Consider the following 15,507-nt stretch of genomic DNA (forward strand, 5'->3'; position numbering starts at 1 on the left):
AGCTCACTGGCTTCATTTTATATTTGGAGAAGAACTTTGTATTGGATAGGCTTGGTGGACAGAACTCTTGTGTGCATTTGGCATATTATCCAGCAAGCTCATAATCTTGTCCAAGACTTTAGCAGTACAGATGAAACAGCTGCAACAAACCTGGTTGACTAGCGCGCTCTCACTTCTGTACTTTGATATTCTGATCTCAGCCTTGTTTTCAGCCTGTTTGTAAGAAATTGGGGGAGAGGTTATTTACTAATGATTAGCATGCACTAATGGTGTTATGTGCTGTCTGCCACAAGATCTATAAGAATAAAATGTGCCTTCTGGAAGATAGCTTGTGGTAACTGTTAGAAAAGGACTCAATTCATGCAGTATAAATAGCAAAGAAGTCATTCTTGATCAAACTACACTGGATCACTCGTGCTATAGAAGTGGATCCATTTCAGTGTTTGGATACTGCTAAATTGCCATTCTCCGAGGACAAGCAGGCTGCTTGTTCTCACTGATGGGTGACGTCCACGGCAGCCCCTCCAATCGGAAACTTCACTAGCAAAGGCCTTTGCTAGCTCTCGTGCGCCCATGTGCACCGCACATGCGTGGCCGTCTTCCCGCCCGAACTGGCTCGTGTTCGTCAGTCTTTTTTTGTCTGCGCTCAGGATGGTCGTGTTTTGCCGCCGTTTCGTGCCCCTCAAGTTGACCCTCGCGCGTCTTCGCGATTTCACTAAAAAAAAAAAAAAAAAAAAAGACCTTTCGGTCTTGTCCCTTCCCGTGTGTCCAGTTTTCCCCCCAGCATAAGTTTCCTTTCGCTTTCGGGATCGGCCTTTTTTTGGCCTCGGTACGGGTCTCTCCCTTATTTTTGGTGCCTTTCGTCATCATCGAGAATTTTGATTTTCCCGGCGTGATTTTTCCGCCCATGTCATCGAAGTCTCCCAGCGGCTTCAAAAAGTGCGCCCGGGTAATCTCGCTCACTGATAGGCACGCTTCGTGTCTTCAGTGTCTGGGGGCTGGGCACCGCCCGCAGGCCCTGCAGTCTTTGTGCTCTTTTACAAAAGAGGACTCAGGTAGCGAGATTGGCCCAGTGGAACGTGTTGTTCTCGGGCTCTTCGTCGACAACAGCACGGGACGTATCGAGTGCATCGACGTCAACAGCATCAAAGTCTTCGACCCTCTGCATCGTCGCTACCGAGACATCGGAAGGCTGCGTCGACGTCGGTGGTACCGGGACCTCTGCTGTTGCTGATGTCGTCGGACAGTGGTGCTTCGACTGGAGTGCAGGTGAGGGCTGTCCATTCCCCTGCTGGTGGCGGTGAGCCTTCGGGTGGGTCTCTTCCCGCCCTGAGGGCTCCTGCGGTACAGCCCCTCCGAGACCGACCTTCTTCGGCCTCGGCCCCGAGGAAGAGACGGTTGGATTCTACGTTCTCCTCGTCGGTACCGGGAAGCTCTGGTGACATGCTTCGTTTGAAGAAATCAAAGAAGCGTCGACACCGGTCTCCTTCCCGCCTCGGTACCGAGAGCTCTGGGTCGCCAAGGGAGTAGGCATCGGCACCGGGAGGACCACTCACCCTCTGTTCAGGAGGTGTCGATGCACTCCCCCTTCGACAGCCCGGAACCGCCTCCACGCCCGGAACAGACTCTGACCTCGACGCCTGCATCGGCTTCCCAGTCTTTCTCCACAGCCGCTCTGCACGAGAGTCTCCGGGCCGTTCTTCCAGAGATTCTGGGAGAGCTGTTGCGCCCTTCTCCGGTACCGGGTGTGCTTGCGCCACCGGTACCGTCGAGTGAGGCGCCGGCTGGCCCTTTGCCCGGGGTGAGGTCTCCGACTCAGTACCGCTTGCGGCCACCTCCCAGGAAGACTCCCCGACGATGTCGGTGGAGGGAGCTTCGCCGGTGCTGACGAGGGAGTCTACCTCTCGGCGCTCTCACCGTGGCCGTATTTCCACGGAGTCAAGTCGGGCATGGCTTCAGACACAGGTTCATGAACTTGTGTCTGACACCAATGGTGAAGCCTCGTGGGAGGAGGAGGAGGACATCAGATATTTCTCTGACGAGGAGTCTGATGGCCTTCCTTCTGATCCCACTCCCTCCCCTGAAAGGCAGCTTTCTCCTCCCGAGAGTCTGTCTTTCGCGGCCTTTGTCCGGGAGATGTCTACGGCCATCCCCTTCCCGGTGGTTGTGGAGGATGAGCCCAGGGCTGAAATGTTTGAGCTCTTGGACTATCCTTCTCCACCTAAAGAAGCGTCCACAGTACCCATGCATCATGTCCTAAAAAAGACATTGCTGGCGAACTGGACCAAACATCTAACTAATCCCCACATTCCCAAGAAGATCGAATCCCAGTACCGGATCCATGGGGACCCAGAGCTGATGCGCACTCAGTTGCCTCATGACTCTGGTGTGGTGGATCTGGCCCTAAAGAAGGCTAAGAGTTCTAGGGAGCATGCTTCGGCGCCCCCGGGCAAGGACTCTAGAACCTTAGACTCCTTTGGGAGGAAGGCCTACCATTCTTCTATGCTCGTGGCCAAGATTCAGTCCTACCAGCTCTACACGAGCATCCACATGGGGAACAATGTGCGGCAGTTGGCGGGCTTGGTGGACAAGCTCCCTTCTGAGCAAGCCAAGCCGTTTCAGGAGGTGGTCAGGCAGCTGAAGGCGTGCAGAAAATTCCTGGCCAGAGGGGTATATGATACCTCTGATGTTGCGTCCAGGGCCACTCCTCAAGGTGTGGTGATGCGCAGACTGTCATGGCTGCGTGCCTCCGACCTGGAGAATAGAATCCAGCAGCGGATTGCGGACTCCCCTTGCCGAGCGGACAACATTTTTGGAGAGAAAGTCAAACAGGTGGTAGAACATCTCCACCAGCGGGATAACGCTTTCGACAAATTCTCCCGCCGGCAGCCTTCAGCATCTACCTCTTCAGGTAGACGTTTTTATGGGGGAAGGAGGACTGTTCCCTACTCTTCTGGTAAGCGTAGGTACAATCCTCCCTCTCAACAGCCTGCGGCCCAGGCTAAGCCCCAGCGCGCTCGCTCTCGTCAGCAGTGTGCGCCTCAGCAAGGCCCCACAGCTCCCCAGCAAAAGCAGGGGGCGAGCTTTTGACTGGCTCCAGCAGAGCATAGCCGATGTCAAAGTGTCCGTGCCGGACGATCTGTCGGTCGGGGGGAGGTTGAAAGTTTTTCACCAAAGGTGGCCTCTCATAACCTCCGACCAGTGGGTTCTCCAAACAGTCCGGCAAGGATACACCCTCAATTTGGCCGCCATGCCTCCAAATTGTCCACCGTGAGCTCAGTCCTTCAGCTTCCAGCACAAGCAGGTGCTTGCAGAGGAACTCTCCGCCCTTCTCAGTGCCAATGCGGTCGAGCCCGTGCCACCAGGGCAAGAAGGGCTGGGATTCTATTCCAGGTACTTCCTTGTGGAAAAGAAAACAGGGGGGATGCGTCCCATCCTAGACCTAAGGGCCCTGAACAAATATCTAGTCAAGGAAAAGTTCAGGATGCTTTCCCTGGGCACCCTTCTTCCCATGATTTAGCAAAACGATTGGCTATGCTCTCTGGACTTAAAGGATGCTTATACACACATCTCGATACTGTTAGCTCACAGACAGTATCTTCGATTTCGTCTGGGATCACATCACTTCCAGTACTGTGTGCTACCCTTTGGGCTCGCCTCTGCGCCCAGAGTGTTCACGAAGTGCCTAGCTGTGGTAGCAGCAGCGCTTCGCAGGCTTGGAGTGCACGTGTTCCCTTATCTCGACGATTGGCTGGTGAAGAACACTTCCGAGGCAGGAGCTCTACAGTCCATGCAGATGACTATTCGACTCCTGGAGCTACTAGGGTTTGTGATAAATTACCCAAAGTCCCACCTTCTCCCAGTACAGAGACTCAAATTCATAGGAGCTCTGCTGGATTCTCAGACGGCTCGTGCCTATCTCCCGGAGACGAGGGCCAACAATCTGCTGTCCCTCGTCTCCCGGGTACGAGCATCCCAGCAGATCACAGCTCGGCAGATGTTGAGATTGCTTGGCCACATGGCCTCCACAGTCCATGTGACTCCCATGGTTCGTCTTCACATGCGATCTGCTCAGTGGACCCTAGCTTCCCACTGGTTTCAGGCTGCTGGGGAACTAGAGGACGTGATCCACCTGTCCACGAGTTTTCTCAAATCCCTTTGCTGGTGGACGATTTGGGCCAATTTGATTCTGGGACGCCCCTTCCAAATTCCTCAGCCACAAAAGGTGCTGACTACGGATGCGTCTCAACTGGGGTGGGGAGCTCATGTCGATGGACTACACACCCAAGGAAGCTGGTCCCTCCAGGAACGCGATCTGCAGATCAATCTCCTGGAGTTACGAGCGGTCTGGAACGCTCTGAAGGCTTTCAGAGATCGGCTGTCCCACCAAATTATCCAAATTCAGACAGACAACCAGGTTGCCATGTATTACATCAACAAGCAGGGGGGCACCGGATCTCGCCCCCTGTGTCAGGAAGCCGTCAGCATGTGGCTGTGGGCTCGCCGTTACGGCATATGGCTCCAAGCCACATATCTGGCAGGCGTAAACAATAGTCTGGCCGACAGGTTGAGCAGGATTATGCAACCTCACGAGTGGTCGCTCAATTCCGGAGTAGTGCGCCAGATATTCCAAGTGTGGGGCACCCCCTTGGTAGATCTCTTCACATGTCGAGCCAACCACAAGGTCCCTCAGTTCTATTCCAGACTTCAGGCCCACGGTCAACTGGCATCGGATGCCTTCCTCCTGGATTGGGGGGAAGGTCTACTGTATGCTTATCCTACCATACTTCTGGTGGGGAAGACTTTGTTGAAACTCAAACAAGACCGGGGCACCATGATTCTGATTGCTCCCTTTTGGCCGCATCAGATCTGGTTCCCTCTTCTTCTGGAGTTGTCCTCCGAAGAACCGTGGAGATTGGAGTGTTTTCCGACCCTCATCACCCAGAACGAAGGGGCGCTTCTGCATCCCAACCTCCAGTCTCTGGCTCTCACGGCCTGGATGTTGAGAGCGTAGACTTTGCCTCTTTGGGTCTGTCAGAGGGTGTCTCCCGTGTCTTGCTTGCTTCCAGAAAAGATTCCACTAAGAGGAGGTTTGCCGTCTGGTGTAACAGCAAGGCCTTAGATCCTCGCTCTTGTCCTACACAGACCCTGCTTGACTGCCTTCTGCACTTGTCTGAGTCTGGTCTCAAGACCAACTCTGTAAGGGTTCACCTTAGCGCAATCAGTGCATACCATTACCGTGTGGAAGGTAAGCCGATCTCAGGACAGTCTTTAGTTGTTCGCTTCATGAGAGGTTTGCTTTTGTCAAAGCCCCCCGTCAAACCTCCTACAGTGTCATGGGATCTCAATGTCGTTCTCACCCAGCTGATGAAACCTCCTTTTGAGCCACTGAACTCCTGCCATCTGAAGTACTTGACCTGGGAGGTTATTTTCTTGGTGGCAGTTACTTCAGCTCGTAGAGTCAGTGAGCTTCAGGCCCTGGTAGCCCAGGCCCCTTACACCAGATTTCATCATAATAGAGTAGTCCTCCGCACTCACCCTAAGTTCTTGCCGAAGGTAGTGTCGGAGTTCCATCTGAACCAGTCAATTGTCTTGCCAGCATTTTTTCCCCGTCCTCATTCCTGCCCTGCTGAATGTCAGCTGCACACATTGGACTGCAAAAGAGCATTGGCCTTCTATCTGGAGCGGACACAGCCCAACAGACAGTCCGCCCAATTGTTTGTTTCTTTTGATCCAAACAGAAGGGGGAGTGGCTGTGGGGAAACGCACCATATTCAGTTGGCTAGCAGATTGCATTTCCTTCACTTACGCCCAGGCTGGGCTGGCTCTTGAGGGTCATGTCACGGCTCACAATGTCAGAGCCATGGCTGCGTCAGTGGCCCACTTGAAGTCAGCCACTATTGAAGAGATCTGCAAAGCTGCGACGTGGTCATCTGTCCACACATTCACATCTCATTACTGCCTGCAGCAGGATACCCGACGCGACAGTCGGTTCGGGCAGTCAGTGCTTCAGAATCTGTTCGGGGTTTAGAATCCAACTCCACCCCCCCTAGGCCCATGTTTTATTCTGTTCCAGGCTACACTCTCTGTTAGTTGGATAAGTTGTTAGGTCAATCTCAGTTATGTCCTCGCTGTTGCGAGGCCCAATTGACCATGTTTGTTGTTTTGAGTGAGCCTGGGGGCTAGGGATACCCCATCAGTGAGAACAAGCAGCCTGCTTGTCCTCGGAGAAAGCGAATGCTACATACCTGTAGAAGATATTCTCCGAGGACAGCAGGCTGATTGTTCTCACATACCCGCCCGCCTCCCCTTTGTAGTTGTGTCTTCCCTTGTCTTTGTCTTGCTATATACGGGACTGACGAACACGAGCCGGTTCGGGCGGGAAGACGGCCGCGCATGGGCGCGCGAGAGCTAGCAAAGGCCTTTGCTAGTGAAGTTTCCGATTGGAGGGGCTGCCGTGGACGTCACCCATCAGTGAGAACAATCAGCCTGCTGTCCTCGGAGAATACCTTCTACAGGTATGTAGCATTCGCTTTATGTGTAATATTAATTTACATGTTTACGTACCTCTGGTCTGGAGATCCTGGATGATAAACTAAGATACCAACAATATGGTACATAAATGTTTATTGACATAAAACCCAACATAGCCACATTTTATACCCCTCCATGAGGGGTTGTATAAAAATCTGTAAAACATATGAAGAAAGCAGCTAAATCAAGCCACCTGTTGGTTAAACTACCATGTAGTGGTATTTTCATGTTTGAAAATTAGAAAGGTATGAGATCATATTTTAAATCCTATTCATTAGCACTGTATTTAGTTGTACTTCTTAGGCTAAACAGCACTTCACACAACATAGTTTAACTTTTGGGCAAATTTAAAAAAAAAGGAATATTGAGAATTTCTTTGGAACAGAGGTTGGATCATTTAACAAAAAAATTAAAAAAAAAAAAAAAAACCTTGGTGGAGGTATTATACCTTGCGCTGTGGAGCTAATTTTGGTCAAGAGCCCCTGGGATGCACACTCCACATTGCAGGTCCTTCCCTTCCTGGCCTTTGGCATACCTGTTTGCCTCGGCCCGCTCTCCCCAAAAGGGCCAGCTTAATGCCCTCAGCATCTACTACTACTACTATTTAGCATTTCTATAGTGCTACAAGGCGTACGCAGCGCTGCATAAACATAGAAGAAAGACGGTCCCTGCTCAAAGAGCTCACAATCTAATAGACAAAAAATAAAGTAAGCAAATCCAATCAATTAATGTGTACAGGAAGGAGGAGAGGAGGGTAGGTGGAGGCGAGTGGTTACAAGTAAAAAGCAATGTTAAAGAGGTGGACTTTCAGTCTAGATTTAAAGGTGGCCAAGGATGGGGCAAGACGTAGGGGCTCAGGAAGTTTATTCCAGGCGTCTCTGTAGTTTTTTGAATGTTCCAACAGTGGAGGACCCCAGCAATTTAGATCTCTTTGCTTCTCTGAACAGCAAGCTTCACCGCTTTTGTTCCAGGATCTATGCTTCCAACTGTACAGCCCAAGATGCTTTCTTGCCCATGGGGAACAGACCTTTTATATGCCTTTCCCCCATGACCTCTCATAGGGAAAACGCTTCTCAAACTAAGTCAAGACCAAGGGACCATGATTCTAATAGCTCCCTACTGGTCACATCAAATCTGATTCCCTTGTCTACAGTTATTGTTCAGGGAACCATTGAAATAAGATCCTTTTTCAAACCTAATAACACACAGTTGAGGGGTCCCTCTTTCATCTAGATCCTCGCTCTCTAGCCCTGATGGCTGGGTTCCTGACTATATAGATTTATGCTGCTTAAGTACATAATTATTGCCATACTGGGACAGACTAAAGGTCCATCAAGCCCAGCATCCTGTTTCCAAAAGTGGTCAATCCAGGTCACAAGTACCTGGCAAGATCCCAAAACGGTACAATACATTTTATGCTGCTTATCCTAGAAATAAGCAGTGGATTTTCCCCAAGTCCATTTTAATAATGGCTTTTAGGAAGCTATCCAAACCTTTTTTAAACCCCGCTAAGCTAACTGCTTTTACTACATTCTCTGGCAATGAATTTGAGTTTAATTACATGTTGAGTGAAGAAACATTTTTTCCTATTTGTTTTAAATTTACTACTTTGTAGCTTCATTGCGTGTCCCCTAGTCCTAGTATTTTTGGAAAGAGTAAACGATCGATTCATGTCTACCCATTCCATTCCACTCATTATTTTATAGACCTCTATCATATCTCCCCTCAGTCGACTGTTCTGCAAGCTGAAGAGCCCTAGCAACTTTAGCCTTTCCTTATAGGGAAGTGGTCCCATCTTCTTTATCATTTTTGTCACCTTTCTCTGTACCTTTTCTAATTCCACTATGTTTTTTGAGTTGAACACATGGAGTGATACGAAGGCATTATAACGTCCTCGTTTTTGTTTTATGTTCCTTTCCTAATAATACCTAATATTCTGTTTGCTTTCTTAACCGCCGCAGCTGCACATTGAGCAGAGGGTTTCATCGTATCATAAACGATAACATCTAGATCCCTTTCCTGGTCGGTGACTCCTAATGTGGAACCTTGCATTACGTAGGTATAGTTTGGGTTCCTCTTTCCCACGTGCATCACTTTGCACTTGCTCACATTAAACGTCATCTGCCATTTAGGCGCCCAGTCTCCCAGTCTCGTAAGGTCCTCTTGTAATTTTTCACAATCCTCTTACAATTTAACAACTTTGAATAACTTTGTGTCATCAGCAAATTTAATTACCTCACTATTTACTCCCATCTATAGATCATTTATGAATATATTAAAAAGCAACAGTCCCAGCACAGACCCCTGGGGAACCCCACTATCTACCCTTCTCTATTGAGAATACTGACCATTTAACCCTACTCTCTGTTATCTATTTTTTAACCAGTTTTTAATCCACAATAGTACACTACCTCCTATCCCATGACTCTCCAATTTCCTCTGGAGTCTTTCATGAGGTACTTTGTCAAATGCCTTTTGAAAATCCAGATACACAGTATCAACTGGCTTACCTTAATCCCTGTCCACCCCTTTAAAGAAATGTAATAGATTGGTGAAGCAAGATTTCCCTTCACTAAATAAATCCATGTTGGCTTTGTCTCATTTATCCATGCTTTTGAATATGCTCTGTAATTTTGTTTATAATAGTCTCTGCCATTTTGCCCAGCACCGATGTCAAGCTTACCGGCCTATAATTTCCCGGATCACCTCTGGAACCTTTTTTAAAAATTTGTGTTACATTGGCCACTCTCCAATCTTCTGGTACCATGCTTGATTTTAAAGATAAATTACATATTACTAACAATAGTTCTGCAAGTTCATTTTTCAATTTTATCAGTACTCTGGGATGAATACCATCTGGTCCAGGCAATTTGCTACTCTTCAGTTTGTCAAATTGCACCATTACATCTTCCAGGTTTATAGAGATTTCATTCAGTTTCTCTGACTCGTCGTCTTTGAATATCTTTTCTGGCACTGGTATCTGTCCCAAATCTTCCTCGGTGAAGACAGAAGCAAATAATTCATTCAATCTCTCTGCTATGGCTTTCTTTCCTGAGTGCCCCTTTTAATCCTTGGTCATCTAGCGGTCCAACTGATTCTTTTGCCGGCTTCTTGCTTTTGATATACCAAAAAAAATTTTTTTACTATGTGTGTTTGCCTCCAACGAAATCTAAGTCCGTCTTTGCCTTCCTTATCAGCACTTTGCTTTTGACTTGCCATTCCTTATGCTGTTTCTTATTATTTTCAGTTGGATCCTTCTTCCATTTTCTGAAGGATTTTCTTTTAGTTCTAATAGCTTCCTTCACGTCATTTTTTAACAATGCTGGCTATTTAGAGGAGTAGCCTAGTGGTTAGTGCAGTGGACTTTGATCCTGGGGAACTGAGTTCAATTCCCACTGCAGCTCCTTGTGACTCTGGGCAAGTCACTTAACCCTCCATTTCCCCTGGTACAAAATAAGTACCTGAATATATGTAAACCGCTTTGAATGTAGTTGCAAAAAACCTAAGAAAGGCGGTATATCAAGTCCCATTTCCCTTCCCTTCCTCCTTTTTTAAAACATGGAATATATTTGTCCTGGGCTTCCAGGATGGTATTTTTGAACAGAATCCACACCTGATGTAAATTTTTGACCTTCACAGCTGCTCCTCTAAGTTTTTTGTTTTGTTTTTCACCATTCTTCTCATTTTATCATAGTCTCCTTTTTGAAAGTTAAATGCTAATGTATTGGATTTCCTGTGTGTATTTACTCCAAAGCCCATACCAAATCTGACCATATTATGTTATCAAGAGGCCCCATCACCATTATTACTTGTGCTATATCATGCGCTCCACTAAGGACTAGGTGTAGAATTTTTCCTCCTCTTGTTGGCTCCTGTACCAGCTGCTCCATAAAGCAGTCCTTGATTTTGTCAAGGAATTTTACCTCCCTTGCATGCCCTGATGTTATATTTATCCAGTCAGTATCTGGGTAATTGAAATCACCCATTATTATTGTGTTGCCCAGTTTGTTAGCCTCCATAATTTCTGATAAATTTCTGATAACATTTCTACATCCATCTGTTCATCCTGACCAGGTGGATGGTACTAAACTCATACCTTTTCCCCTTTACACAAGGTTATTTCAATCCATAGGGATTCCAAGATGTGTTTTGTTTCCTGAAGAATTTTCAATTTATTTGATTCAAGGCCCTTCTTAACATACAATGCTACTACCCTGATGGCATCTCTAGTATACTTCTAGCCTCTAGGAAACCACCTACACAGAAATGTTACTGTTCCTTATCGTCTGCTCCAGACCATTCCCGACAAATGGGTCATATGCTCTCTTACCAGCAGAGGGAGACTTAGAACTACTGACTGATACTTGTATAAGGGACTGTGCAACCCTAACCTGCTCAGTATTTCTCAGTCTCCCAGCAGAGGTAGGTGAGTCTGTGCAACCCGGGCTTTCTTTTTTTTTTTTTGGGGGGGGGGGGGGGGGGGGGGGGGGGGTTGGGTGCGCCGTTTTTTGGCCCCATTTAGATATATACTAGATAAATAAGTGTTGTATAGCTCCTGATTCTGTCGGGGCGTTAAAGATAGCCTCGGGCTCATTAGAAGTCTTTATTTTCAGCTCGTAGGTCTCAGGCTTTGGCATCTGCGCCGTATTGGGGGTGTAGACTCCATTCTCCGGGTCTCTCCACCCAGTGGTGTGCTGGTAAATTTTTAACAGGCTCTCTCCCTGGTCCACTTCTGCGCCCCCCCCCCCCCCCCCCCAAAAAAAAAAAAAAAAAGCTGCAGAGCTGGCTATACCCAGAAAGAGAGCCTTGGGGGGGGGGGGTAGTGCATTACTCTTTCCAAGAAATTTTTTTTTTTTTTTTTAATGCTCCCAGGTTCCATTCTAATTCATATTTAATGTGGGATAAAATGCCATAAATAAATAGAAACTCTGAACGTTGAGCACCTGATTCTCATAGCATGATGTCTGTTTTAGAAGCCCTTTTACCAGGAGAAAAAAAAAAAATCTCTGCACTAATATAGCAGGGTTAGGATGTCCCTATAACCAGCCCCTCCAAATGACACACCTATTATGATTTATGACAAATTACTACTCTACCTATGAGAAGTTATTCCCTTATTATACTTCCTCTGTGTACATCCTGATGCACAAGCCGGCATTTTTGAAAGTTACTACTACTACTATTTAGCATTTCTATAGCGCTACAAGACATACGCAGCGCTGCACAAACATAGAAGAAAGACAGTCCCTGCTCAAAGAGCTTACAATCTAATAGACAAAAAATAAATAAAGTAAGCAAATCAAATCAATTAATGTGAACGGGAAGGAAGAGAGGAGGGTAGGTGGAGGCGAGTGGTTACAAGTGGTTACGAGTCAAACGCAATGTTAAAGAGGTGGGCTTTCAGTCTAGATTTAAAGTTGGCCAAGGATGGGGCAAGACGTAGGGGCTCAGGAAGTTTATTCCAGGCGTAGGGTGCAGCGAGACAGAAGGCGCGAAGTCTGGAGTTGGCAGTAGTGGAGAAGGGAACAGATAAGAAGGATTTATCCATGGAGCGGAGTGCACGGGAAGGGGTGTAGGGAAGGACGAGTGTGGAGAGATACTGGGGAGCAGCAGAGTGAATACATTTATAGGTTAGTAGAAGAAGTTTGAACAGGATGCGAAAACGGATAGGGAGCCAGTGAAGGGTCTTGAGGAGAGGGGTAGTATGAGTAAAGCGACCCTGGCGGAAGATGAGACGGGCAGCAGAGTTTTGAACCGACTGGAGAGGGGAGAGGTGACTAAGTGGGAGGCCAGCAAGAAGCAGATTGCAGTAGTCTAAACGAGAGGTGACAAGGGTGTGGATGAGGGTTTTGGTAGAGTGCTCGGAAAGAAAGGGGCGGATTTTACGGATGTTGTAAAGAAAGAAACGACAGGTCTTGGCGGTCTGCTGGATATGAGCAGAGAAGGAGAGAGAAGTCAAAGATGACCCCAAGGTTTCGAGCTGAGGAGACAGGGAGAATGAGAGAGCCATCAACAGAAATAGAAAACGGGGGGAGCGGGGAGGTGGGTTTGGGGGGGAAAATGAGAAGCTCGGTTTTGGTCATTTTTGAAAGTTCAAAAATTATTATTTTTTAAACAGTATTCTCCACACGGTCCTCACCCCACCTCACCTTGGCTATTCCAGACCTCCTCCCCGCTCCCCTGGTGAAAAGTTATTCCCTGATTATACTTCCTCTGTGCACATCCGTATGCACAAGCCGGCATGTTTGAAAATACTCTTTTTTTTTTTTTTTTTTTTTTTTTTTTTTTTTTTTTTTTTCTCAAGTATCCTTCCTACGGTCCCCACTCCACCTATTCTAGGCCTCCTCCCCAGTCCCCCGAGCTGCAGGGGCCCAGCACATACCTGAAGGCAGCCTCCCTGGTGGTCTAGTGGATTGTTAAAGATGAGGCAGTGGCAGGAATGTCCATCATCTCGTCTCCGGGTACACGTGCTGGAATCGGGAGAGGTGCCTCCTGTGCTTGCTAGACAGGATGCCTAAACGATTTCTTATGCGTTTACTCCAGAATTTGTCTTGCTGCATCAGGCATATTGCCTGAAGAGGGGTCTGCCTCTGCAGTCTTTGGGGGGGGGGCATTTGGTCAGTAGGGACCCAGAGGGGTATCCTGGGGTGTCTGGGGTCGCTCTTGGAGCGAAGAAGGCCCATTTGTCCCCAGAGAAGGATTTGAATGATGTACTGTCCCTGAATTTGGAGCCTCCGCTGGATGAGGAGCTAGTCCAATGGGAACCCTGGGAACTTAGAGACCCTAGAGGACCTTTCTGCAGTTTCCCCAGGGGAGGATCTGTCAGTGATATGGAGTTTTAGGCGCCAGGAATTGCCTGGCTTGTTATCAGAAGTTCTGCAGGTTTTGAAGATTTTGGAGGATCCCCCTCAGGTGACCAGGAAGGGGGGACCCTCTTTTAAAGGGGGTTAGACGACCGCCCCAAACATTTCCCTACCATGAAGATCTGAAGGAGCTGGTGGAGGGAGAGAGGGAGGCTCCAGATTCGCCTTTTTTTTTTTTTATTTTTTTTTTTTAATTTCTTTATTTATTAGTTTCATTTATATTAATAACAACATAAATGTATTGAAATATCAGCAATATATTACGGCATTACAAAATACCTCTAATAACAATAAAGGAAAAAAAAAATTTTCATTTTGTCCACAATGAATTTGAGTCAAGAACTAAGAAATATTTTAGGAAATATTTAAAGTTTAGCAGACGAGAAAGCAAAATGTCCACAGCCAATTTTACAGCACTCTCTTTAACTATGGGCCTATCTCTATTGGTGATACAGCCTTTTCTTTTGATTCAATAAATTCAAGTAGTTTTTTAGGACTAAAAAAAAGATAATTCACCGATTGGAAAGAAATACAACAACGACAAGGAAATTTTAAGTTAAAGGAACCACCCAAATTCACAACTCTAGATTTATAAGTTAGGAATTCCTTCCTTTTCTTTTGAGTAGTTCGCGCTAAATCCGGAAACACTTGAATTTTTTGTCCCAAAAAAGTTTCATGAATGTGTCTGAAGTAAGACTTTAAGATACTGTTGCGGTCACACTCAAGAGCAAAAGTGACCAGTAATGTCGTTCGTTCCGTAATCAGTTCCAGAGAGGACTCCAAAAATTCAGTCAAGTTTAAATCTTGAGATGTAGGTAGTTGTTTCTTATCTGGGAGCCCACTGAATATTCCAGTTATATATTGTGTCCGTGTTATAGGAGGATAAGCCTCTTCTGGAACTTTCAGAACTTCCTTAAAGTATTTTTTAAGCATATCCAGAGGATTGATCAAAGGCGATTTCGGGAAGTTAAGAAATCTTAAGTTGTTTCTACGAATATTGTTTTCCAAGTATTCTATCTTCCTTTCATAAACTTCCCGTTCTTTGATCAACGCATCGGTCACATGATTTAATTTAGTAATTTCTTCTTGAGTTTTCAAATCTTTAGTACTCTGCTCCTGAATCTGAGCGTTCTGTATCTGATTCATATTTTTTAATTCAGTTATTTCTTTATTAAAGGAAACATTAATCAAAAGCAATGTGCTGTTCACACTCTGGATAGCTTCCCATAGCGAATCCATTGTCACTACACTTGGTCTCAATAATCCTCCGGTACTCACAGTTCCGATCTCCAAGGCAGTCTGCTCGCTTCCCACATGGGGTTCCTGCAGCGATGTTTCCTTGCCCGGGGTTGAAGTAGTCATGGGACCACCTTTCACCAGCACTGAGGCTCTAGGCAGCTCCAAGGCCTCGATATGCTGATCTCCCGTAACTAAAAAATCGCTTCCGGGTTGCGGAGGTGTAGTGAGAGACGGGGGGCTAAGCGTCGCTCCCTCAGTGCTGCGTTCGGCGCCAGATAGCGCCGAACCAATCGAAGTGGACATCTGCACTCCAGGGCTTCCAGCCCAAACACCCCGCAATGTTGTCTGGCGAAGGACAGGAGTCGACGGCGGCACTTTGGTGGTAGTTATCGCCGTTTTTCCCTTTCTTTTCCCCATTTCAAATCGGGGAAAATAGTCCTTCGTCTAAACACTTATGGGCGTTCAGGAGCTGAGAAACCCGACGTCTGCTCTTGGCGCCATCTTGTCTGTCCAGATTCGCCTTTACACATAGGTCAGGCAATGGCTCAGCTTTACCAGCTCTCTTTGGCAGATATGGAATCCTTTTGGGTTCCTAAGATAAGATTCTCTGATGTCTGCTATTACCAAGAAGATGGCTATTCTCATGGAAGGAGGGGCGGCCCTTAAGGATCCTCAAGATGGTCATACAGAGGCGTTCCTGAAGTGTACCTTTGAGGTTTCGTCCTTGGCCTGACAGGGTTTGAGCCTGTTCTAGGTGGGCCGAGCGGTTGCCGGACTTTCTTACATCCTCGCCTTCACAGTCTTCTAAGGATGTGGTAAATTTGAAGTTGGGCACTGCCTTTCTGGCAGATGCTTTGTATGACTTATTCCG

The 15,507-nt window shown here is 47.1% G+C and overlaps 1 protein-coding gene across 1 annotated transcript in view; it reads left to right on the plus strand.

The window, feature by feature from the left end:
* Positions 1-15,507, plus strand: part of RBM25 (RNA binding motif protein 25) — a 350,786-nt gene that overhangs the window by 265,963 nt on the left and 69,316 nt on the right. The window lies entirely within an intron of this gene.

This window comes from Microcaecilia unicolor, chromosome 9, assembly GCF_901765095.1.
Source record: "Microcaecilia unicolor chromosome 9, aMicUni1.1, whole genome shotgun sequence".
In the NCBI taxonomy this organism is placed as follows: Eukaryota; Metazoa; Chordata; class Amphibia; order Gymnophiona; family Siphonopidae; genus Microcaecilia; species Microcaecilia unicolor.